At 37.1% G+C, this 27,718-nt stretch overlaps 1 long non-coding RNA gene and 1 other non-coding gene across 2 annotated transcripts; both read left to right on the forward strand.

Moving 5' to 3' along the window:
* Window positions 1-10,916: 10,916 nt before the first annotated feature.
* On the forward strand, window positions 10,917-10,990 carry Trnan-guu. The gene has a single exon. It is a non-coding gene; the product is annotated as a tRNA-Asn (tRNA).
* Window positions 10,991-23,797: 12,807 nt separating this feature from the next.
* Window positions 23,798-24,539, forward strand: LOC107048726. Its single transcript, XR_001461696.1, has 3 exons — window positions 23,798-23,905; window positions 23,973-24,071; window positions 24,388-24,539. It is a non-coding gene; the product is annotated as an uncharacterized LOC107048726 (long non-coding RNA).
* The last annotated feature ends 3,179 nt before the right edge of the window (window positions 24,540-27,718 follow it).

Here is a 27,718-nt window from a genome sequence, read left to right on the forward strand (position 1 = left end):
TCCCCCCCCCCCCCACACTACCCCCCATCCACCGCGTCGCTAGAGTCTAGCGGCTAGACCATCGGTAGTTGTGCGAGAGACATAAGACGAAAGTTAGGGAGCTGGAGGCGTGTCGCGTGTAACAACACTTGCAGGTGCTACACAAGTTTTCTGAGACCTCATGAAGTTCGAAGAAGCTCCATGATCTACCTGGGTTGCAATGATCTTTATTGATGAATTATGATGAAGAACGAATGGATTGTTCAAGGTTCACTAATTCATGATTGGCTGGATAATAGGGATATTTCACGCTATTTATTTTTGAAGAAATGATTTTGATAGTTTTTTGGATTTCAAGAAGTTTAATACGTGAGAAATTCCATAATTTTATCATCGTGGGGAGTAGATAGTGACGGCATAACTTACTGCACGTAATAGTAGATTCAGCTATTGATAGTAGTTCCAACTATTGATAATAGTTGTCACTATTAATACTGAATTCAATTATCAGTAGTAGTTTTAACCATTGATAATAGTTGCACCTATTGAAAGTAAATTTAACTAGCAATAGGAGTTTTAACCATTAATAATAGTTGTAATTATCAATAGTCAATTCAACTATCAATAGTAGGTTAAATTTCTGATAGCATGGTCAACTGTTAATAGTAGAGTTAACTGTTAACGGTAGCATCAACTTTTAATTGCAGTTTTAACCACTGGTGATAATTTTGAATACTAATAGTAGTTTTCACTACTGATAATGGTGTTGGCTATCAAGCCTAGTCCTCACTATTTACAGAAGTTTCTCGTATTGACCATAGTTATGAAGAATTAACTCTCCCTACACCTAATAGTAGGTGGATCTATTAATAGTAGGATTAACATGCGTGGTTTTGACTACCAGTGATAGGTTTCACCACTAATAGTAGTTTTCCCTACTGATAATAGTGTTGACTATCAATACTAGTTCCCACTATTTACAAGGATTTCTGGTATCAACTATAATTATAAAAAAATTTTGCAAGTCAGTGATAATGACTTCATAACTCCCGCCAATTAGTAGTGCGTTGAATTATTAATAGTAGATTCTACTATTAACAGTCGCTCCCACTACTAATAGTAGTTTTCACTATTACCGATAAATCGAAGAGAGATGGCGTTGACGAACTACAGTGGTGACGTCATTCACGGTCATCAGAGAATTATTTAATTGTCATTTTCCATTTTTTCGTTTCAGTAAAAAAAACTATTTCGAAAGTTCAACTTCGAATTTGGACATAGTTTGATGTAAATTATTAGATGAAGAAAGAAAAAAAAGAATTTTTGCACATCTCCGGAGTTCTGTTTCTTCTGACCGGTCATTCTAAAAGCATTATCGGAGAGAATACATTGCCTGACGTCCTCTCCACCGCACTTGTGACGTATGGCTGAATTCCACCAGAGAGACATGAAATTTTACTTTCAAATCTGGCCATTCGTCAAATTCCTCTAAAATATTCCGTTTACTCGCGGTGACAAACGGGAATAGACCTCCGAATATTCCAGATTTTTATTATTTTCCGCTACCGGAGGGATTCTGCCTCTATTTACTTACAAATTCGTGGCCGTGTTTACATATGAATTATGGAGGGAACATGTCGGAATGCTCAATTAAGCGATAAATTTATGGAGTCAATGTTTGACGATATTTTTAGGTTATGCTTGGGATGTTCAGATGGCTCTCATGCGACTGCAGCCAATGGTCATGGGCTGTGTGTAAACATGAGGCATTTTGTTTCCAAACAAACGTGCCATCGAGATAGGCAGTATGAGCAATCAAGAAATTTTCGTGACGAATAGAATGGCTTTTATTAATTCATTTCTGCGACTTGCGATTCGCGAAATGTTATCATTTGTTTGAGTAAGAAGCTCCAACGAATCGCAGAGATGTGACTTGAAAACCATTTTCTTTGTTATGAAATTCCCTACATTTGTCACACTGGATGTCGCGATGACTTCTCAATAATTTTCGAGATATTTCAATTGACAGTGAGTCATTGTAGCGACAGCGAGAGCACCTTCACTCGAGAGTGTATCCGTTGTACATGTATACATGACTGTGGGCATCGTATTCCCTCCATGCGCAGTGGTCGACATCGCAACTTCCGTTGGGTTTTTTGTGACATGTGAAATTCAAAGAGAATTAGAATTTAGGGGAGGGTGTGCCTGTACCGCCCACCTAAGGGGAAATGCCAGTTTTATATTTTATATTTTAACTTGAGTATAAAAAACGTATTTGTGAGACTTCTTTAACTATTGAACTCGTTATTCTCGAAGTGTAGACGCCTAATTCTCCTTAGAATCCACAAAATTGATTGAAAATAAAAGAGAGAGCCTATTGAGCGGTACTACCCGCCGTCGGGTAATACCGCTCGGCACGATTCCAATGCCGCTCATAGGGTTTTGCGTGTATCGCTCGCGCCGCAACCTAAACTGTACTCGAGTGCTGTCGAGCAACTCGTGGCCGATCCTATGAGCGGTATTACCGGCTCCGCTTGGCGTCAACAAAATTGTTGATAATTATTGACACGAGTGGAGTTTTGAGTTCGAATTGGTCTCAAATTACGCACGAAAGTACTACGAATCGAATAACCACAGTTTAATATAAGAATTCAGCGTTTGAAACTATCAAAAACCTTAATTCAAAGTCCACAAATTTTGCACTGTAAAGACCTCAAAACTTCGTTACCTGTTTTTTCATATTTAAAGTGGTAAATAAAGTGAAATTTTTCCGACAATCACATCCTATCATCAAATTCTTCATGATCAGGAACAGAAAGAAATTTTCAAGTTGATGGTTGTGGAGAAAATCGGGTGAGCGGTATTACCCGCTGAGCGGTACAGGCACACCCTCCCCTAGAGAGAAAAAATTCCGCAGCGCTCAGCCGGGATTCGAACCCGGGACCTACGGAAATTCTTTCTCTCCAAATTCTCCTCACAACACCGCCTAACCTCCTTTAGGCATTAAATAAATTCTGCCACGAAATTGATAATGAGCACTGCGATGTTTCCATTTCATGCATAATTCAATATAAATTACCGAATAAACAGAATAAAGAAGAATTTCATTAAGTGTAATTTGTAGTCGAATTCATAATACAGTTGAATCGACAATGATAATATCAAAATACAAAGGTTCATGTTGACATGAATAATTAAAAATTCAACAGCCCTTCGAATAATTTCCCAATCGTCATCAAAATCACTCGACGTTCCGCTGTTTCACCTCTCCCTATTATCCACCACTTGCCCAAAAGCAACAATAATGATGATAATAATTGAGAGTTGTGGTTACATGAGAATTGAAGTAATTGCTTTGATTCGGGGGAATGCAGTTTCACGGCAATTGCATCTTCCTGAATCGGTAAAAAGGTTACCGAGTGCGCAATGGTTATCGCGGCTCACCAATGATGGAGAGCGTCATAAGCGGTTTATTCTCGGTCCGGGGGATTTTTAATGATTCGGGTAGTTAGGAGCTTTTGAGGAATGGGTGTTATCGTCAAATAAATCATAATTTTCGGGTGAATTCAGCTAAGAATTACGCGTTTCAGCCGTTTTTCGATTTAAAGAATTTTTTCTAAAGACGAATTTTCGCATTTTTAACATTCGCTGGACCTGAGGGGATGGGAGGGTAATTCTGAGGATAAGGTTGTACTCCCAGAAAAATTTCCAATTTCCTTTTCGTTGATTGGTTGTTGAAATACACAAAAAAAAATATTTCGGATGAAAAAATGGTCTTTTTGACGTTTTCCGGTAGTTAGTGGGACAAAATGGGTTCATGATCGGAGGTTGAGATCGGAAATTTTTTTGGCTAGTTGACCAGACCCTCACAATTCGCTTCCAACCCCTCCCCCTCGAGAAATCCTCAAAAAACAGAAATTCGTTATTTCAAGAGAATTTTGTACTATTCGCAATAGACAATATTTTGAATAGAATGATTGCATATGGTGTACAGCAAATAAATGACTGAATAATTGAAACTCTGATCCCTCGAAAATGTCCACTCTCGATACATATAACGATATCGGTTAGCACATAAACCGCAGGGTGAAATGGAATTCATATTGGAGTACGAGTGTGCCTTCAGGATAGGAGGGAAACGAGTAAACGTAACTATCATCACCCGTAAACCACTTCCGGCCGTTAGTATCTCAGGGAAATAAACGGGTATGGGAATAATAAAAGTATAGGAACGAACGAGGGAGACTGCCCGGCACCTCTGACACTCGTATGACGTTATGGGTTTTTGAATGAGACATACGTGATCTTGTTGATTTCGCTCAGCGAAACATTGTTGACTGTGCGGAACTGTGTTGCTAGGGTTTTTATTGTTCACATGGACATGAAAAATGAATAAATGTTGCGGAATGGCGCGGTTTTTTGACTATTGGAGTATTTTATGATTTTTTTTTCACATTTTCTCTTTCGATAATTGTGCAATTTTTTCATTCATTCTCAAATGTTTTTTTTTGTGATGAAAAAATTTTATGACAGTTTTTTCATGATTCACTTGATACTTTTCGACGAATTAACGAGAGGATAAAATTGTGGAATTTTTAAAATAGTGAGATTTTTTGAGCCTTGATAATTCATTAAAAAATATTATTTTGATAAATTGAATTATGTTTCTTGTAAGTGACGATTGTTCTTTTTCCTCTCTTTTTAATTTTTCCAGGAAATTAATTCATGTCCAATTTGTGTGTAAATACCGAACGTATTTCTGTGTCGCTGTATAGAAAATTTGATGTTAAACTACTGAATGTTGTTAAAAGTTATGACAGAAATAATATCTTGAAGTATCTCAAGGGAATCGCTTATAATATTAATTCTTGAATTGTGCACGTGTTGCTTTCAACAATTGAAGTTGTCTGAACACATGTTTGTTTTTTTTGTTAATTAATTTTGACGATACGATTCGCCCAATTATTTTAATATTTCATGAGTGCATGTTTGTTTTGAAATTTGAGGGCTTGGGACATTTTTCACGGTTTGATATCAGCACCATGTCTGCATGTTTACGTTTCATAAATAAATGATTGTAATTTGTTGAGTATTTTATGTCGCATTGTTTTCCCCATTTTTTCCGATTTTTTTGCGTAAAATTTTGTCACTAAGTTTTTTACACTGGGATTATTTATATAGGAGTTTTTTCAGGATTAAATTCAGTAGCGAAGTAGTAAAACGGTACAAGTCAATTTTGACTATTGACCAGTTTTCAATGAATATCTCGGAATCTAAGGGAGATAGCAAAATTTTTGTTATAACATTTTTTGTAGAGCCGATTGAGGGCTACAACAAATGTAGTTACGAAAATTTCGCTATCTCCCTTAGATTCGCAAATATTCTTCAAAATTAAAAACTTGAGTTTGAACGATTACAAAGCTCCCATTCGAAAGCAAAAATACGTGAAATGCCTCTGTTTCATTAAGACACAGGAATTTTTGCGCCCTCCGAATATGTACAATATGTACATTCATCGAGAGCGAATTATTAGAAGTGAATGCGTAATGCCCGGTACGCGGTCCAATCAAACGGACTTGATAATCGACTTTGGGTCCTGATCCACAAAACGGAATCCACTGAGCTATGCCAATTACTCCTCCTCTCCACACATATCTCCACCTCATCGCCTGATGATACCCGGGCTGGGCAAATATAGGGGAGGGTGTGTCTGTACCACTCAGCGGGTAATACCGCTCACCCGATTTTCTCCGCAACCATCAACTTAAAAATTTCTTTCTGTTCCTGATCATGAAGAATTTGATGATAGGATGTGATTGTCGGAAAATTTTCACTTTATTTACCACTTTAAATATGAAAAAACAACGAAATTTTGAGGTTTTTACAGTGAAAAATTTGTGGACTTTTAATTAAGGTTTTTGATAGTTTCAAACGCTGAATTCTCACATTAAACTGTGGTTATTCTATTCGTGGTACTTTCACGCGTAATTTGAGACCTATTCGAACTCAAAACTCCACTCATGTCAATAATTATCAACAATTTTGTTGACGCCGAGCGGAGCCGGTAATACCGCTCATAGGATCGGCCACGTAGTTGCTCGACAGCACTCGAGTACAGGTTAGGTTGCGGCGCGAGCGATACACGCAAAACCCTATGAGCGGCATTGGAATCGTGCCGAGCGGTATTACCCGACGGCGGGTAGTACCGCTCAATAGGCTCTCTCTTTTATTTTCAATCAATTTTGTGGATTCTAAGGAGAATTAGGCGTCTACACTTCGAGAATAACGAGTTCAATTTTTAAAGAAGTCTCAGAAATACGTTTTTTATACTCAAGTTGAAATATAAAATATAAAACTGACATTTCCCCTTAGGTGGGCGGTACAGGCACACCCTCCCCTAGTTTGGAAATTTCGCCGCGAGTTGATGATCGATAGTCGGTAAAATGTTTGGGGAATGTTTTCATCATTTTATCGTGAATTGACTTTGTCATTGAACCTTCAATCATATCCAAATATTGGCGGTCGATTCCGAAATGCAAGAGTCAGTCTGTCTTAAAATGTCCAAAATGTCTCCATCTTTAGAACTCCCAAGTTCCAAAAACCAGAGAAATTATGAATCCTCATTCCAATTCAAATTTAAAATGGAATAAAATTTGGCTCATGAAATTGTCGCACTCAAGTTTTAAATTTTCAATGGCGAGAAATTGAATTTCATACGCCATATTCTGCTCCAATCTTCAATAAATGATTTAAAAGGTCATAACCTCAAAGAACTAAAGTTCAACTCCAACTTTACTCGCGAAAATTGGGTTAAACCTTCCGACCCACCGCTGAAATACAGTTAATTTCATTCTAAAAAATGAAGAAAATCGAGAGAAAGAAAGGAAGAGGGAAAATCGCAGGGAAATTTCCTGTCTGCTAATAGGTATTCCGTTACGGAAAACCTGGGCGGAGAAAATGTGATTATGCAGGGGCACATTCCGGTGGCGATGCTGCACGCTTTGAGTATATGAAATGCCCTCGTTATCGCGTTACAAAATACCCGCATAATCAGGGAGAACGACTCAAAGGGCGACGGAAGGTGCGAGTTTTCCTGTAGGTTCTTTAAGGTGAGGGAAAATTATTATATTAATTTGTTGAGTGTTAGAGCCACTTTTCCGGAGAGAACCTGAGCTTTTAGTGGCAATTTTCAGGGAAATTGTTCCTGATTTTCAATTTCTCCGTTGGAAAAACTTAGGAAAGTGCCAATTTTTTGGCCCGAATTTTCCAATCTTTCGAAAAGAAAATTTCGGTGCTAAGGATTTTCCCGTTTTTTCGGGAAACTTTCACAATTTTGAAATTTGTCTGGAAAATCCGCCAATCAAGAAACTTTTTGTTTTCTCACGTTTTTAAAGGGAAATTCTTATATCAATGAATTTTTTTAATTTTCGAGAAAAAATTTCTTCACGAAGGATTTCCCAATTTTCCTCACCAATAATTTTCTAATTTTCGGTGAAAATTATTCCAATTTCGCAATTTTTTTAGGAATACACTCATACCGATGATTACTCCAATTTCTCGAGAGAATTTTTCTTATGACAAGATTTTTCAATTTTTCCAGGAAATACTTCTCTACTTTGTCATTTTTCAGGAAAATTCACCAATCAAGGAATTCTTCATTTTCTCACGTTTTAAAACAAAATTTCATATCAGTGGATTTTTCACATTTTCGAGAAAAATTTCCTCACGAAGAATTTGTCAATTTTCCATAAAAATTTCCACAATTTCCCAATTTTTTTAGGAATACTGTTGTATCAATGGCGACTCCAATTCTCAGAAGAAAATGTTTCCATCGTACGACATTCCAGTTTTTTCAGGAAATTTTCCCAATTTTGCGACTTTTCAGGAAAATTCGCCAATCAAGGAATTGCTTATTTTTTCGATTTTTTAAAGTAAAATCTTCACATCAATGGATTTTCTAATTTGTCGGGTTTTCCATGCGAAAATTTTTGCAATAAATTTTGTTTTCAGAAATTCTTCCGGGAATTCTTTGTTTAAAAAGACTTACTTCCAAAAATTCCTCCAAAAAATTATTATTTTAAGAATTTACCTGGGAAAATTCTCTCCACCGAAATTTCTCCGGAAAATCTTCTCTTCCCCTTTGAGAAACACTCCCCGGGAGAATCCAATTTTGAAAATTTTTGTTTGGAAAATCATCCCCCTTGACATAAAAAACCTCACATACAAGAACAGAAATTCCTTTTGTGAACCACTTCTATTCCAAAATTCTCCCGCGAAAATTCTTGCTAAGAAAATTTTCCATTGAAAATGGCTATTTGGGAAATCTTGTATGTGAAACTCACCCGGGAAATATTTTTTCTAACCTCTCAGGAATTTCTTGTTTACGAAGAATTTCTTCCAAAAATCCCTCCAAAAAAATTATTATTCGGAAAACTTATCCAGAAAACTTCATTTGGGAAATTTTCTCAGCAGAATTATCTCCGAAAAATATTCTTTAAATAATTTTCGGAAAAACTTCCCCTGAAAACAAAAATTGTTCAAATCATCCCCCCAGACATAACAAAAAAATCTCACATACAAGAACAGGAATTCCTCTTTTGAAACACTTCGATTCCAAAATTCTCCCACGAAAATTCTTGCTAAGAAAATTTTCCATTGAAAATGGCTATTTGGGAAATCTTGTATGTGAAACTCACCCGGGAAATATTTTTTCTAATCTCTCAGGAATTTCTTGTTTACGAAGAATTTCTTCCAAAAATCCCTCCAAAAAAATTATTATTCAGAAAACTTATCCAGAAAACTTCATTAGGGAAATTTTCTCAGCAGAATTATCTCCGAAAAATATTTTTTTAATAATTTTCGGAAAAACTTCCCCCTGAAAACAAAAATTGTTCAAATCATCCCCCCAGACACAACAAAAAAATCTCACATACAAGAATAGGAATTCCTGTTTTGAAACACTTCGATTCCAAAATTCTCCCACGGAAATTCTTGCTAAAAAAATTTTCCATTGAAAATGGCTATTTGGTAAATCTTGTTTGCGAAACTCACCCTGGAAAATACTTTTTCTAATCTCTCAGGAATTTCTTGTTTACGAAGAATTCCTTCCAAAAATCCCTCCAAAAAATTATTGTTCGGTAAACCTATCCAGAAAACTTCATTTGGAAAATTTTCTCAGCAGAATTATTTCCGAAAAATATTCTTTGAATAATTTTCGGAAAAACTCCCCCCTGCAAACAAAAATTGTTCAAATCATCCCCCCAGACACAACAAAAAAATCTCACATACAAGAACAGTGGACGCCCCAGAATAGTTCCACGCGGGCAGATCGATCCGAGTTAATTTGTCCGTAGGCTCTCCCCTCACCCCCTAGAGAGGAAAAACTCATTTTCACGCGGTAAAGTTCAAAACCGAAACTCCATTGCATCGTTCAATTCAAGTTTTATCGTAAAACCAGCTGTTTCACCAACACAAGCCTCCCACCCTTCTCCCTTTGTCCCTCGTCTTCCCTATCCCCTTTTCGTCATTCGTGTTTTTTTTTCAAGTGTGAGAATGCCTGCGGGAGAGTTTGGAATATGGAATTGATGAAAAACAGGGGAAAATTGAGTCTCAAATGCTTCTCTGAGTTTTTTACCCCCACCCCCTCAACGCCTTTCAAAGTATTATGAACGTTAACTAAACCTGCGGCATTTAAAAGTCAGATGGTCCAGACTGTTTCATGTGGAAACGAAAAAAAAAATTGAAAAAAATTGAATAATTTTTTTTTTACTTTTATGGGCGTCGGAAGGAAGTTGGCCATGGGTTTCCGGAAAAAAATCAATTGCATGAGCATTTGTACGAATTTGCGAGGGGAAGGAGCAAGTTTACAGGTGAATTGCGAGTGGAGAAATTCTTGAGGGTTTCGAATAGGGAATTTTAGTTTTGCTATTTTTTTTATTACTTTTTTACTTTCAAATTCAAGTATTGATTTTATGTCGAGGGAGTGACGACTTTGATTGAGAGAGTTTTGACTTGAGAGACTGATGTTATGAGAAAACACTAGGGGAATTTTTTGTCATGATTTTATTGGCTGCAAAAAAGTCCCTAGTGGTTTATGGAGAAACATTAAAAACTGCAATTTAAATACATGAAGCTTTGCCGGATTTATCTATAAATCATAATGCTAAAATATAATAAATGACAAATTAGAATAGTAGATAATTAATAAAAATAATGATAATTATTTTTTTTTTATGGGAATTTAATTTTCTTCATTCTGAATAATTTAAACAATTATAAATAAAAAATGACTGAAATTATCGCCTTGATAATTTTCCTCCCTCCCCCCCCCCGGCCGTCTTTTAAACTGTCATGAATGCTAACTAAAGCTGCGGTATTTAAAATTTAGATGGTTTAGACTATTTCATATGAAGATGAAAAAAAAAATGTGAAAAAAATGTGAATATTTTTTTTCTTTTAAGGATCTCGCTTTTCTGCGAAATTTGAAAACAATGAAAATTTCATGAATTCCGTGTTTTGATTACAGAAATGATTCGAAAAGGGAAAAATGATTGAATAGTAATAATAAATAATAGTTTAAAAAATTATACAATCGTCATTTCGGTCTTCATAATTAAAATCCCTAATTGTTAATTATCTCCGTAATGAGTGATGTTATAAGAAAACACAACAGGAACTTTTTGTCGATAATTTTCTCAGCTACAAAAATTGTCTCTAGTGTTTTCTTATTAAACAATTAATTACCGAGATAATGGCCAGAATTGACATTCATGAAACTTAAATAAATTACGAAGACCTTTAATCCAACGAAAAAACGTTCTGAGAAGAAAAATTTCTGTTTTTCTGATGAAAGCCATCCCCAAAAATGTGGAAAACGACGAGAGAACGACCGAAATAATAGTACGGGTATATGTAAGACAGAATTTTTTCTGCTATATGCTTCCGTGGCGCAATTGGCTAGCGCGTTCGGCTGTTAACCGAAAGGTTGGTGGTTCGAGCCCACCCGGGAGCGTATTTTTTTTTATTTTTTAAACTCATAAAATTCATCAAAATCGTTCAAAATCAAAATGAACCATTATTTTAAATTCAATTCTATAACAAATTACCCCGAAAAAAAATTATTGCAATTTTTTTATAATTATTTTCCGAATTTCCGATAAATCAACACAATTTCAAAATTTATGTGATGAAAATATTCTCTGAATTTTTTATTCGACAATTATGTTGATGATGATTATTATTATTATTATGAAAGAATTCTTAATATTTGTTTTCGTTTACTTAATAAAATGGAAAAATTCAACAATTTTTACATTTTAAAATTTTATTTTTAATGGAATTGATCTCCAGTTTGATCGAGTCTTATTTCGAAGGAAATTTGAAGTTGACAATAGTCTCAACTAGAAGTTCTACAGTAATTTCCCCGAAAAACAAAATTTCAATTGCTCAATAATTATTTTTCAAATTTTCAATAATTCGACACTGTTTCTTACTTGAAAAAAAAATTCTATGAAAAAATTCTTCTCAAAATTGTTTATGTACAATTATTATTATTATTGATCATTTGGAAAATTTAATAGCATTTGTTAAATTTTTTATCAATAAAACGGAAAATTTTTATAATTTCTACATTTTCAAAAATTATTTCTGTCCGAATTGATGTTTAGTGTGATCGCGTCTAGTTCCGAATGGAATTTCAATGCTGAAAATAGTACCGACTAGAGATTACATAATCGCGTCGAGTATTTCACTCACGAGTTAGTCTACTGCGGCGCGATGCCCCCAGTAAACACCAGGTGTCGCATGGAGAATTCCTCGTCCTCACGCATACCATTACGCTGAGTTATTAAGAATCCCAGAGTGATGAGGAAAAATCGTCTTCAGTAGGGTCATTACTGATCCACTTAGCAGATGATGAAATCAAGAGATGATCTATGATTAAACTCCACTCCTGTCAGTCTTAACTATCGCAAGACTTGTCAGTGATTCTCTGATGCTATACTGAAGATCTAATGATATTTTTGATTCTCATATCCAGTTCTAGTCTTTGAATTCGTTTCTGTTGACTAGAAGTGAATTTAAAAATTGCGAGAAAAATTGAATTTAATTTTTTTCAATTTTTAGTCAATTGTGAGATTTTTCTTTCCTTAATTGGCAATAATTTCAATGTAACTTAAGAAATTGGGAATTGAAATGAATGAATACGGAAATGTATTACAGAAAATGAAAAAAAATGATTGAAGTCTTTCTTTATTTTAATTTAAAGATGTGAAAATTTTTTCAACTGTCTAAAATTAAAAGTAAAATTGTCTATTTCGATTTTCAATGACGAAAATTTCGATAAACCTCAATAAATTGCAAATTGAAAAGATGAATTCCGAAGGGAAATTAAAAAATCGAAAAAAAAATTAGAATTTGAAAATTTAATCCAAATTTGTTCATTATTTCCATAGCTTGGAGGAATAAAAGAATAGAATTATTATCATATAAAATTGTTTACAATTTTTCATGGAAAAACGGTTCAATTTTTTTAAATCTCATTTCTTCAATTGATTTTATGAATCAATTCTTTTTCACTGTTGATAATCCACAATAAAATTATTTCGATTTTCAATGACAAAAAATTCAATGAAATGCCAGAAAGTGAAATAAAAAAAAATTGGAAATGAATGGACGAAATTGAGAAAAATCAAAACATTTAGAATTTCAATGTCTTGGAGAAATCGAAATTAATAAAAATATAAAAATGTGTGACCCTTGTGATCCTATTATCATTTTCATAACCCTTTTTTCAATTTCAATAACTTGGGAAAATATTGAAAAATAAAAATATGAGAATAGGTGACCCTCATTTCTATTTTTGAAGTGAAACAAAATTTAAAAAAAGAATTAATTTGAAAAATTATACACTGCGAGAGAGAATTAGCTCTGCAGAGAAACTATATGTTCCGCGTCAGAATATTTGAGGGAGTGGAACAGATTTACTTGAGAGAAATTAACGAACTTGATAAAAGGAAATTTAATATCTTCCACAAAAATTAAATTTTTCTCGCGATCATCAGAAATATCCCTGGAAAAATTCGAACTGTTGGCAGTAAAAAATATAGTCTATTGTACGACAATCATTAGATCTGCGAGAACTCCATAGGTTTATACCATAGAAAGAATACATTAACGAGGAAAGAATATTTTTTTCCCAAAAAAAAATTGTCCCCTCGAAATTATTTAGTTGTGCCAATAACACAGTGTTCGTCAAGCAAATTGTAGTTTCCTCTTGAAATCATCATCTGCTCCACGGAAATTATAAGTGTTTATTGGACAAAAAATCCACAACTCAATAACATTCACTTGATGAAACCGGAGCCTCATATAATTCTCTGTAGAACGAATATATTTATCCGAAAGCCAAATAAATGTCTCACGAGAGCAATTACTACTCCGAAAATTATCGTGTTTAGGTGGAAACTTTTTTTTGTCCTCAAGTAAATTGATTCAAGACGACAGAAGATCACTTCAGCGGAACATAATTTTTCGGCAGAACTAATTCAGTAGCGAAGTAGTAAAACGATTCAAGTCGATTTTGACTATTCGCCAGTTTTCAGTGAATACCTCGGAATCTATGGGAGATAGCTAAATGTTGGTCAGAACCTTTTCTGTAGCACTCAATTTGCTCTAGAAAAAAGGTCCTTACGAAGATTTCATTATCTCCTCTAGATTCGGAGATATTCTTCAAAAACTCAACTAACAGATAAATTCACTTGAACCGTTTTCCACTGCGCTACTGAATTCTTTCTCTCAGTGTGCAAAGAACATTTATTGCTTATTAATTCTCAGATTTGAATTAACCTTCCTGGGCCTTCATGAAACGACCGAGATTACCTATCGCACGAGGCGATCGATCTAACCCCAAGAAGCCCGCTATAACCGAAGAGCCAATAACGTTTTATCCATTGATCCATCTAATCCATCGTTTGTCCATCCCCGAAAAACCTCATCCTCTCATGTAATTCAATTTACTAGGTCCCCCCCCAATAACCGTGGGCGAATGCAATTTATATTGTGTTGGTAGTCTCATGCCAACAGTTGCATATCGACTAACGTTTCAGGATGAAAAGCCACAAAGATATCGCTGTCCTCTGGAGTCAGGGGGAGGGAGGGATTTCATTGTTAATTAATTCCCTTCGTCTCGTGTGTGACAACTCCGGACATGTGCCGAGTCGTACACGTGATGTACAAACGGAAATGAACGTATTTTTCTGTGACAGGTGCATGCCTCTGTTGGAGGATGAAAAACATGAGAGGACGCAGAAAAAAAATTACTTGCATAACATTTTTCCATTTTTCCACTCTGGTATTCGGTTTTTAATTGTAAAAAATGCAGTTTAGTGATGGATGTAAAAGTCTAATTAATTTGATTTGTTTTATGTCAATTTTGTCATTTATCATGAAATATAATATAGATAGTATCATTCTTTCATTTGATTTATACAAGACATTTCATAAGAAATCTCACACAATTGTTGGAAGAAGAAATATCATTCAATTTCACGAAATAATATAAAACGATAAATGATGTACGGTAGAAGAAAATGATGGGCCATACACGGAGAGAAATATTCAAGAAAAATTACGGAACATTTCACGTAATCCGCAAGCGAGAATCGTTTTCAGTGAATTTCTATAGGAATATAAGAGAATAAATGTGAAACGTTCAGTAAATTTTCGGGTCTGTCACCGAAAAAATACGAAAAAGTCACGTAATTTTTCTGGAAGTTGTAAAATCTAACAGAAACTTCAAGTTATTATGCCTCAGAACATGAAAATTCTTGGATGTTTAAGAATTTTTACGAAAAGTTCCGGAAAAATTACGGAACGTGTTGTTAAAATTTCCCCCTCACGGTGACTCATGGATAGCCGTGAGGCGTCGGACGGACGAGTAATCTTTACGGAACAGATCGTAGAATTTACGTGACGATTGACACTTTTTATTGAATTTTACTTCGCTCCCAGATTCCGTTTCGAACGTAATTTTTACGTTTTTTTTCTGGCAATTTTTATTGAATATTTCTCTCCGTGTATGAGCGTTCGGAAACGCACTGCTAATTTATAAGCAAAAATAGCTACCCCATATGAAGACAAAAGCAATATCCCACTTGTTTTATCTGGAAAGAGAGAGAAATTGCGGGTAATAAATTGAGTTACAACATTTTCCTCCCGAGAAGAAATGAAAAGAATGGAGGTGGGTTTTAGGGTCTAAAAAGACGTGCAAACACTTTCATCCGAGACTCGGGTTTCATTTCTCTTATTTTTCAAACCCCTCCACACCGAATTCCTGAATGTATAGACGCCGAGGGAGTGGAGTGTATAGCGTTCGGATAGTCGAGTCATTATGGGGACAAAGGGAGCGGCCAATCGTGAAGAGAAAACCCGTCAAGACGAAGTATTCTCCAGCCAGACGGTTCACCTATTCTCCGGGACGATTCACCTCTACCCGAGTCGTCAGCGAAAAAAGGAGAAGTGCGAGGGAGAAAAACATGAATAAAGTGGGAAGGGGTGGAATGATTCTTGGAAAATTCACATTCATCTTGTTTTGGATAAAAGGAGACGGAAAAGTCTCATTTGGAGATGGAAAATCGAATTAACATCGCTCCAGGGATTCAATGGATTTGTTTTATTTTTAGGGTTGATTCGAATGATGACTGGTAATTTTTCTGACAACGAGATTTTAACTGAAGAGTTCTCAAGATAGAGACAATTTTAATTTCCTCACTGCTGACCACATTTGGAAGTTTTAAGATTGACTGACTCTTGCATTTCGGAATTAATAGCCAACGTTTGGAGATGAGTGAGGGTTCCATGACAAAGTAGATTTAAAATGAAATGATGGAAACGCTGAAATTGTTTTGTGAGAGAAAACGGATGAGACATTGGAATTCGAATCTCCTTTCTTAACCCTAGTTTGGTCACCTGACGGGAACTTGCGACTCTGGTCACCTCCGCGGGGATTTGCCGCCGTGTTATTTAGGCTCCAGCGTTGCCGAACTCACTCTACACTGCCCGGGCGCGTTTAACGAGTTTTCAGCAACGTCGCGCAACGGGCAATTTCATTTAACATGGGAAAAAATTGTTCAACTGTTGGAAATGATTTTTTCATTGCTCAAGCCCAAAAAGGGCTCTTTTACCGACGGTAGTTAAGCATGAGAAGTAGGTCTTTTTACCGTTGAGCAGTATAAAAGTGAGAAATGCACTACTTAGGAGTGAAAAAGTGAGAAATGCACTCCTTAGGACTGAAAAACGTGTGGCGCCACNGCCTTAGCACGTAATATACTATTTTTCTTCCAGAATTTAGGATGTAATATTAAAAAAACAATATTAAAATTTTCCAGATAGTTTAATTGACGAATTCAAAATTTTTCGGATTTTTCCGGTCAACCAGCCGGTGACGAGACGAAAAAAACGACACGTTGCGGCAATTCCCTCGCATGGTGACCAATCTAGGGTTAATATGGATGAACGTTTAGTCAAAGCAAGGATGGTAAACTCTCACTTTCCCCAAAAGCCCCTAGAATTTCCATCGACTTCATGAAGATGGAGAGATAATTAAACCCAAGATTACATAATTTGGGCCCCTCAACGATTCTCAATTAAATCAAGTTCGTGCAAGTGAGTGACGTTAAAAGTCAAGTGGGTTTCATTCACGAAAATGGTGAAAACAATAGAGTCAAGTGGTAAGCGTAATAGGACTATAGTGCTGGCCGGAGGGGAATTCGCCAGTAGTGAGAGTAGTGGCTCTGGGGCTAGGTGGTACGTTAAAGTAAAACCCAGCGATGCGGTTAATGCATGGGTAATGTCAAGGGTCTCTACGGAAACACCGGTGGATTATCACCAGGGGGTTAAAGATTCTGGGAGTGAACAGAGGCGTGTCTCGCCCCATTTTATCTGTACTGAACTACTGGATGAATAGGGAACATACGTATATATATTTTTTTTTCTTAATCTAGAAATTGTAACAATCTCCCCAATAATTTTTTGAACCGTCCAATTCGCATTTTTCAATGAGAAATCGTTGATTGAAAAGTGCACTTTTTGGGCGCCTCGAGTGGGCTGTGACGTCACAGCACTGTAGTCGCCATGCCTCTCACTCACTCTCGTAGCGGAAGTCGACAGAGCCGACGCGCGCTGTCTCTTTCGCACGTTAGCAGCCTAGTGTGACTGCCGTGCTGTGACGTATCAGTGTCCGAGTGCCCCGTCCGAGCGATCAACTTTCAACTCATTATTAACATTAATAATCCATATCAAAATCAATTTTTTTGCCATGGAATATTTTTTTTATGACCCATAGAACAAATTGAAAGGGGAATTTGATCAATTTGAAAAAAATGTATGTGATGTATTAAATGTTACGCCTAGCGTGCGTAAAATTTAACTTTACGCACAAGTGATGAAAAAAAAAATTACCGAAAATTCCATCGAAATTCGCGTGAAATTGAGTGAAAAAAAACAATGCTAAAATTCTCGCGAAAATTGATCCGAAAATTATCCAAAAAATTGTGGAAAATTGCGTCAAAAAATGTTTTAAAAATCACGAAATGCATGAAACACAAAGTAATGCTCGAAAATTAGCAAAAAAATACTTTAAATAATGCAAAAAATGAAATGAAAAAAAATTGTGGAAAGAATTGAATTTAGTTTTCAACTTCCGGCCAATAATTGATACGTCAGATATTCACCATCCCATTATACCCCACCGTAACGCTCAACATGAACACATACCCAGTTTATATCGTGAGTGTCGATCTAGCACTCTGGCATGACTGAAATTTTCACTCCCCAACTTTCTCAGAAATACTGTGTACAGAAATTGGCCCATTGGCAACACGCAACGTGGGCCTTCCGCAAATGTACCCTTCCCTGAGACATTTTCCGCACGCCAATGGGGGGGGACGTCTATCGACCCCGTGGCTACATTAATTCGCAGGTGAGTTGAGATAAACTCTTGGGGTCAAGTGGAATATTGAACGGGGAGTGAATGCTCTGGGGATAAATTATTTCGAGTGATTGAATCAATGAATATTCGTCGAAATTCATTCGCAGGCGATGGATTCTTATGAAAGTGTTCTTGAAGAAAAATTTTGTAGATTTTTTTTCGGCAGAAAAAAAAACAAGTAGAAAATTTCTTTTGGCTTCATATCGATTTTTTAAACCAAGTCACCAAAAAGATCTTTCACATAAACTTACGAAGATTCTTCCAAGAATCTCTGGAAGATTTTCGAAGGACAGAAATTTTTTTTACGCGGGATATTCTATGAATCAAAACAACTATTACTGCTACCGAAAATTTGGTCACGTAACAATTGCATTTTTGGATCACAATGTGTTGATATCAATACAAATGACAACACAAAAAATCCAAAACTTGAATTTGAACGACTGCAAAACTTCCATTCTGAAGCAAAAAGATAAATTTGGAGTAATTACCATCGTCATGCTGATTTTTTCATCAAAAATATCTCTGGCCGTCAAAAATACAGTCATCCATCTCCAAAAACATCACTTCAATTTTTCTTATTAATCGGATTGCATTCACTTTTAGGAACGTAACGACTAATTGATGACAACTTACGATGGATTGAACGACCCGGAAGTATTTCCATCCACCTGGCGGAATTTTTCCGATAGGTTGAAGCGACTTGCGTCAAAAAAAGATTTCTAATTCTAGGCCATCAAGTATCCAGATGCTACTTGGCGACCCTTTCACGTCCCAAACGGATCGCTTTGATTTAAGGGAAGATTGATCTCATCCTGACCTTTCCCCTCCCCCCGGAGTTTTTTTACGAGATCAGTCGGATGGAGATCATGAGTGATGACGTGTTTTTTCCGAAAATTGGGAAAAAAATTTCGTCTCGAACACAAATTTTCCCAATTTCTATTAGCAATTTTTTTATTTTTGCTTTCGAATGGAAACTTTTTTATCGTTCAAATTCAAATTTCGCATTTTTTGTGGTAGATCAATCCATTATGATCCCAAAAATGCAATTGTATTTGTATGTAACAAAGTTTTTCTTCAAATGGAGATATTGTTGATCCCTATCCATCGCCATTAATTAAAATTTAATTCAGTAGCAAAGTGGTCAAACGGTTTAAGTTGACTTAGCTGAGTTTTTGAAGAATATCTCAAAATCTAAGGGAGATAGCGAAATTTTCGTACATATCTTTTTTGAAGCTCTTCATGTGCTCTGTCGAAAAGGTCATTACAAAAATTTTGCTATCTGCCTTGGATTGAGCGATATTCATTGAAAACTCATCAGTAATCAAAATCGACTTAAACAGTTTGATCACTTCGCTACTGACTTCATATATTAATTTTTGGAATTTTTGATTTTTTGTAAAAAATCGTTTGTCTCATGATAACTAAAAAAATTTTCTAAATTCATTGAAGGGCTCAAAAAAATTGGCGACAGTAATAATCATTGTTTTGATTTATAGAATAATTTTCAAAAATTTCGTATTTTTTGAAAATGAGAATTCCGGGGATATCGTTGGATGTTTTACTGCCACCCTGTCGAAGTTGGAAGATCATTAAAAAAGCTGTATCCGTTGGTTTGATTTTTATAATGATTTTTGCAAATTTCGAATTTTCCTGAAAGTGAATTTTCCGACGGTTTTCTCAAATATGATATTTCAAATTCATTCAATTACGCACGAAAAACCTTTTTCGAATACCAGTTATCGATGTTTCAAGATAATAGAGATAGCATCGTTCTTTCATTTGATTCATACAAGAAATTTCACAAAAAATATAACACAATTGAACAAAATAATATAAAATGCTAAATGATACACAACAGAAGACAATAATTTGCAAAAGCAATTTCCCCTTTGTTTTTCTTTTCACACAAAATAATTCTCCTCGGCACAATTTTCGTGATTTCGGATTTCCCCCGTCCATTTTCCGCCGAAAACAAAAAAAAAAAAAGAAAAAAACACACGTGTCTATTCGCGTACCTCGTTTTGCTCCAGTGAACTGGCTACGATGCGCTTCGATTCTCCCAGAAGCACGAGAAGATATGAACATTTGCAAGAGGGGGGATGAGACAAGAGTAGTACATCGAAGATTGGCTCGTCCGTCGAAATGGGCCATAGGTACGGTTCACTTATTTTCGTTTTCTTTTTTTTTAGAAGTAAATCCGTGTATGGCAGCCTGGAGACTGCTGGCTTATTGGAGAAAATCGGACGAGTTTAATTTCCGTGTTTTTTGGAAGAAGTTGAAGTGCCATTACATTCCGTTGCCCTCCAATAATCTCATCCCTGCCTCTTGACAAGTTTTTCCGCGAAGTTTGAATTATTTTTGCTATTTGATTCATTTGATTGGCGATTGGAGGTTCCTGTTTTCTTATGAAACATCTGTAGATTTCATGAATTGCTGGAGCTATTGAGGGTCGAATAATTTCAGACTCCAAAGGTTGGTAATTGATTATTCATTAATTAACAATATTTTGAAATTTTATGAGTGAAATAGAAATACTCATCAACTCGAAGTTGAAAGATTATTGCGATAGCTATATTGGTTGATTTGATTTTTATGATGATTGTTGAAAATTTAGAATTTTTCATAAATTTTCCTGTAAGTGACTTTCTGATGGTTTCTTCAAGTGTGATGTTTCAAATTCGTTCAAGTATCTCTATATTATAAAAATCCAAATCAACTTTTGGTGGTAAACATTTGATACTCGAAATTAAGACTGCGAAATTAAGGGTCATGAGGGCTAGAATCAGGGTTATTTTAGTTCAGAATAAGGGTCGCCAGGGTCAAAATAAGGGTCATGATGATCAGGCGACGGATCATAAGGGTCAGATTAAGGGTCATAATAAGGGTCCAAATAAGGGCAACAAGGGTTACATTAAGGGTCGCAAGATTAAGGGTCACAAGGGTCAGATTAAGGGTCACAAGTGTCAAAAACTAAGGGTCACCAGGGTTAAAATACGGGTCACGGGGGTCAGATTAAGGATCACAAGGCTCAGATTAAGGGTCATAATAAGGGTCCAAATAAGGGCAACAAGGTTCGCAAGATTAAGGGTCACAAGATTAAGGGTTACATGATTAAAGGTCATAAGGGTTATAATAATATAGTCTAAATAAGGGCAACAAGATTCACATTAAGGGTTGCAAGATTAAGGGTCAGATTAAGGGTCACAAGTGTCAAAAACTAAGGGTCACCAGGGTTAAAATACGGGTCACGGGGGTCAGATTAAGGATCACAAGGCTCAGATTAAGGGTCATAATAAGGGTCCAAATAAGGGCAACAAGGTTCGCAAGATTAAGGGTCACAAGATTAAGGGTTACATGATTAAAGGTCATAAGGGTTATAATAATATAGTCTAAATAAGGGCAACAAGATTCACATTAAGGGTTGCAAGATTAAGGGTCAGATTAAGGGTCACAAGTGTCAAAAACTAAGGGTCACCAGGGTTAAAATACGGGTCACGGGGGTCAGATTAAGGATCACAAGGCTCAGATTAAGGGTCATAATAAGGGTCCAAATAAGGGCAACAATGGTCAGATTAAATAAATTTCATAAGGATCAGAAAAAGGGTCACAAGGGTCAGAACCTAAGGGTCACCAGGATCAAAATAAGGGTCACGAGGATTGTAATAAGGATCAGATTAAGCATCTCGTCCGAATAAAAAAATTAGAAAACAAAATTCAGACAAGATAATTGGTACTTTCTCGTCCCATTCCAAAATGGCAATTCAATATCCTCCCTCAACTCCGCAAAGTCACACTACGTAAGATAGATCAACCGCTATCAAGACGAAGTGCCCGGTTATTTGTACTTGAGAAACATGAGACTTGAGTTTTCTCAGCACACAGAAACATTCGGTTTACGTTAGGAAATCCGGGTAAGTATCTAATGGGATGGGCTTGGAGTCTGATGAAGGAGCAGGAGTGGAATGGAAGGGGTGAGGGAGGGGAAGGGCAGGAGTATGGGGAAACGGGTGTTCGAGGGTAAAGCAAAGTCCTGGTGAATTCGCTTCGAAGGAGACAGGTGATTTACTCTGTTAGCAACGAACACGGGAGGGAGTGGGAAAGTAACCGCAGATACCGCACTGGAGCATCACACCTGTGCATACGGTAACCAAATGGGTGGATATGGAGAATAGTCTTGAAAGCTCAATGTTTCCAGTTGGTTCGCCAGCATCTTCTGCACACATCGTTCAACTGAGAGAAATCTGGATGTCTCGGGTGATGTCTGCGGTGGAGGAAGGATTCGATTTTGTTGGGTGGATTTACATGAGCGATGATTGCTATTGAGGTTAGGGACCAGTTTGCGACACGAGACGGGGCTTCACAGAAAATTTCCAGGTTAAGAACCTTCTGGATCCAAAATTCCCTAGATGAGCGGGACAGCTAGGCAATCCGAATCGGTTTCGAATCGGCATTTGAAGAGTCAACGAAAAGGAAAATGTTTAATTCGTGTGCGAGTCTCAGGTGAGTCCCAACGCCCTACATAACTCCAAGTGGGAAACTCCTGAATCAAAAATTCCCGGTTTCATTCTAGTAACTTCTTGCGTGTCTTAATCGGATAAGTTCCGGGGAATACCAGGCAGCTCGAGAAGCACTGGTTTTGCTTATAAGTTCATCAACGTTAATTGTCATAGGCTTCCCAACCAAATAGTTCACTTCGGTTTTAGTGGCAGCGGATGGAGTGAATTCTCATCGATTACGACGATTTCCAATTCTATCGAAAGTAATTGAACTTCAAAAATTGCTTCTTAGTTCATCAAAATAATATCTTGAATTGAGTGCCCTCATTCCCTCCTTCTTGATCTCATCGAACTCGTCTCCCCCGAGATATCCTCAACTCCTAACGCTAATGATCGTTAAGGAATGCAAAAAGATACGGGTATACTCCGACATCCGGCTGCTATCGCGGTCCAAAACGGAAACCAGAACCCCCGGAAGTTTCCACCCATCTCTCTCCAAAAACGATAACCGAAGGAGATGGAGGTGAAATTCGGAGATAAAGATGATTTGAGGGATTGAGGGTCTTCCAGATATTCACTGCCTAATGATTGGAAACCAATCGGCAAAGGCAAGACGTGTAAACTTCACACCGGACTTGAGACGTCATCTGCGGCGAGAGCGGAAGTTTATCTACGTGTCGTTCTCCCCTGCTTCACTGGTAACCGCAAATTCGTGGAACGTATATATATGTAGATAGAGGAGGAAGGAAGAGGGCTTCAGTTGGGTTACGGACCAGACCACACGATAAGGGAGATGTATCATTTGGTTGCGACGAGAATCAATGATGAGATGCATCATGATGACATCTCTTTCGTATTTCGGTTCAAACTTTTCGCTGATGGTTGTTGATGCTGTTACTGTTGTTGGTAAATGACCAATCATCTATCAGCATCTTCTAGACAACTAGAATATCTTTCATAAATGACGGATATTTCCGTTGAACCGTGAAGCATTAGCTAAGACCAAATTTCGAAATGCTTTCCTTCAGCAGCAAGACATCATACAATTACATCATTATTTGATAAAGACCGACGAAGGATATCTCGAGTAACATTCAAAGAGTACATCTAATCGCAACCAGACACTTCCAGACTTCTGGAAACTGCATCTCTACGCAGAAATCGTATCTAGAAGTCCATACCATGCAGGGTCCCCTTAAAAAACGGATGTGCATGTAGGCGGTTTTTCGTTCATCCACTTCAGAATGCATTTGACAATATATCTTATCATCGAAACCTTGGTAAATAAAACGTCACAGAAGACTTGAAATATGCATCACTCTTGCCTCAGATTTAGAAGCGTCTAGACGTGCACGGACAGCGCAACTGTATTCTTCAACGAGACTTGTCATCATAGTTCAGTCAGAGGAGGAATAAGAATAGCAAAGATGAGAGAATTTCTGTGAGTAGTTTTCTATTTTCATCAGCTAGATTCTAAAATTTCGTGATTGTAACAAGTATGATTCTAGGCTTGTTAACGGTTATTGCAAGGTTTATACTGATGGATCCTACTATCCTGATCTGCGTAAGGCGGGAATCGGTGTCTGGTTTAACGAAGATCATCCTGCGTAAGTACCCAAAGACTAATTTAGTGGAAGATTAGATCATTGTTAAGAACATGTTGAGATTAGTCACCAGCGAGATGATGAAGCAAAATAGAACAAAGCAGTTTTGAACATCTTGTGGTGTTCTTTTGCGATTCCAAAGCTAAAATCTTTTTGTCGTCATCATCATCACCTATCAAGTAAGGCAACGAACTTAATCACTGCACCAAGCCACTGGGCTGAATTTATAAATGAAATTCAGACAAGTTGGATGCGTTTACGCAGCTATCGCGAAACGTCAAAAGTCATTCCTCAGATCATTCAGCTTGATTCTTTTCAGAGATGCGAAAGCGGACAATCCATCGGGATGAAGCAAGCTGATGCTCTTGCTAGAAAAGCTGCTAGTACAAAGTAAAACTTGATTTGTAACATCATCAACCTGATCGTCATTACAACACGTGATGGTGATGATCACCATTGGAGATGCGTGTCACTATCTTAATCCCCTTTTTGAGAATATAAATGATGGAGTCACACTGCCGCAAACTCGTTCTGAACTCATTTGAAGCCGATTTCTCCCTACCCCAACAACAAGAACATTCCTCACTCCCCTTTCCTTCCCAACATTTAAAAGTAGTGAGCATTACTTCATACATCATATGACGTGCATGCTAAATTGCACATCAGAGACTGCAGGAAAAACGTATTCCCGCACTCCCAGTGGGTAAGTAATCTAAAGTTGCTGAGAATAAAAAAACGAAGCGAGGGAGAAAAAAGTTTAAGTGGACTGGTGAATCGGTGGTGCGCGGGGGGTTGGATGCTTTATCAAAGCTTTCGTTTCTTTTTTTTTCTCTTGCTTTCCTCCTTAGCCCGGAAAATTAATCACGCGACTCTGTGGACTCGTCAAGCGCACGCTGCCCCCATGATTGCCTTACTTTTGACCGAAAAAGGAAGAGGAGAAAATACTCACCCCAGTTTCTGCTCTTCTGGGGGGGAGAAACAGGTTGGTAATGAGGAAAATAAAAAATCGAGAGATCAATGAAAAATTGATTGGGATTGATGATAGCGATTATTTTTGCGGATTTGTTGACTCATGCGGGGTAGAATTGATTGAATACGTTAGGTGAATCTATTTGGTCTTTGGGTGGATTCACATGGTCGAGGTTTGTTCAGGTTAGGGGCCATTTTGGGATACCAAGTGACACGAGATGGGGGCTCACGGGAGATTTCTAGGTTGCGAATCTGCTGGATCCAAAATTCCCTAGATGCGCGGGAAAGCTGGGTGACTCGAGTCGGTTTCGAATCGGCATTCGAAGAGTCAACATCGGAAAGGAAAATGGTAGAGAGAAAAGTATTAAAAAGTGTTTAGTAGTGATCAGTGACGAAAATGAGAGAAATATGTATGTTTAATTCGTGTGCGAGTCTCACATGAGTCCTAACGCTCTACCTAACTTCAAGTGGGAAACTTATGGATCAAAAATTCTCCATTTCATTCTAGTAACTTCTGGGGTATTTTATTTGGGTAACTACTGGGGAATACCAGGCACCTCGAATCAATGTTCATTATCATGGGCCTGCTAACCAAATAGTTCCCTTGGGTTTTAGTGGTGGGGGATGTGGATGTAGTAGGAAATAGATAGAGTGGGGATATATTCTAGAGTGAACTCTTCCATCTCGATGGAACTACATGTACTCATATACTTATTTGAAAAGCGCGAAAATTCATGAATTTCTGGACCACATCGTACGTTTCCCTTGGAGGGGAGATTTTTCCTCATAAGTCCGTTTACCCCAACACCCCTCTTTTTATTTACGGTCACAAGTCACGCGCCCGGTATAAAAAAATACTGCAACTCGAGGGGTGGATAAATAAAAGAAAGGAAGGATGATCACGGAGTGCTTTGCACATTTCTGGAAGTATTTCGTGAACTATCCATTCGAAGGGGAGATGGCGAAAATGGTGCGAATGAATATTTTCATGAGAAAGTGGTATGATCCCGGGCTCAGAAGGGTCCAAAATTATGTCATCGGGCGTTTTTATGGGCAAGATTTGCCAGGAGCTTCGATCGTCATTTTCGAATTTCTGGGGAGAATAGGGTAAACCGGACCAGGAGAGCAAAGTGGAACGATCGAAAATTTCGTTGTCCAAGGGTCAAACAGCCTCGAGGTTCAAATGAGAAAAAAGATCAAGAATCAAATTTCGAGATCAAATTTTGAGAGAAAAAATTAGTTCTGTCGAAAAATTATGTTCCCCTGAAGAGGAACTACATTCGTTCTACAGAGAATTATATGAGGCTCCGGTTTTATCAAGTGAATCTTATTGAGTTGTGTATATCTTTGTCCCATAAACACTTATAATTTCCATGGAATAAATGATAATTTCAAGGGGAAACTACAATTTTCTTTCCGAAAACTGTGTCATTGACAAAACTAAATAATTTCGAGGGGAGAATTTTTTTCGGAAAAACATATTCTTTCCTCGTCAATGTATTCTTTCTATGGTATAAACCTATGGAGTTCTCTCACATGAAATGATTGTCATACAATAGATTATATTTTTTCCTGCTAACAGTTCGAATTCTTCTAGGGATTTTTCTGATGATCACGACAAAAATTTAATTTTTGTGAAAGATATTGAATTTCATTCTATCAAGTTGGTCAATTTCCCTCAAGTAAATCTGTTCCACGTAATCAAATATTCTCCCGTGGAACACATAGTTTTAATGTTTTCTCTCACTGTAATAAAATTTCTCTCAACATCATGACGCATTCCACACAAAAAAAATCAACCGATATCTGTCAAGAACTGTCTCACTAGAAGCCAACCATTAATACTCCCCACCCCACATGAAATAATCCCAAAAGTCCGACTGGCCCACGGTAAAACGCCGCATTTTATTTTCATAAACAAAAAACACCGCTGAGCTGACGTAACCGGAGACATGGAAAAATCCCCTCTGAAAGTCGTCGTGTACTCCGTTATCCCCGATATGTGCGCCCGATGTATCCATCTTCATACGAAAAAAATTCAAAACTCCCTCTCGCATCGAGTTTCTTGACAAGAGCGAAAAAGTTTGCCTGCATTTTTTATTTTTCCCTCCCGCCAGTCTCATTCGTTTCATTTTGTCTTCAACGACATTGTTCACGAGTCGAGATAGTTTTTATGAAAATTCCGTGCACCCTTTTTTTTCAGTATCAAACTCGAGACTCGCGGGGTCTGTTGGACCGCGGCAAGTCATGACGTGATACCGGGAGGAGTCACTGGTGAAATACATAATGAAATAAAGCTTGAAAGATATAAGGAGAGTAATAAGGGAGGAAACACGTGCTGCTCAGGCTCTCGTGTGCTCTGATGTATATTGCATTCTTCTCGGTTTTCTATTATTTATTCCTTCGCGTGTTATTCATTCCCTTCTGCGGGGGGGGGGAGGGGAATTTTATTCGCATTGTCTGGGGTATCCCCTATTTTTGAAGAGTAATCTTCTTTTTTTTAGAGAGAAGTATTGTGCGTTGAGATGATGGTATGGTATGGGTATAGTCCCGATTCTTTTTTTTTTTTTTTTTTTTTTTTACGGCCTCGGAGTCCCTTTTTGGATTCCATTCGGCACTCTATCCAACCCTATGCATGCGGCTGTGGATTCTACACTGTACCGCATTCGCACTCCTATGGA

This window comes from Diachasma alloeum, unplaced genomic scaffold (assembly GCF_001412515.2).
Source record: "Diachasma alloeum isolate Michigan unplaced genomic scaffold, Dall2.0 Dall_scaffold_00196, whole genome shotgun sequence".
Classification (NCBI taxonomy): domain Eukaryota; kingdom Metazoa; phylum Arthropoda; class Insecta; order Hymenoptera; family Braconidae; genus Diachasma; species Diachasma alloeum.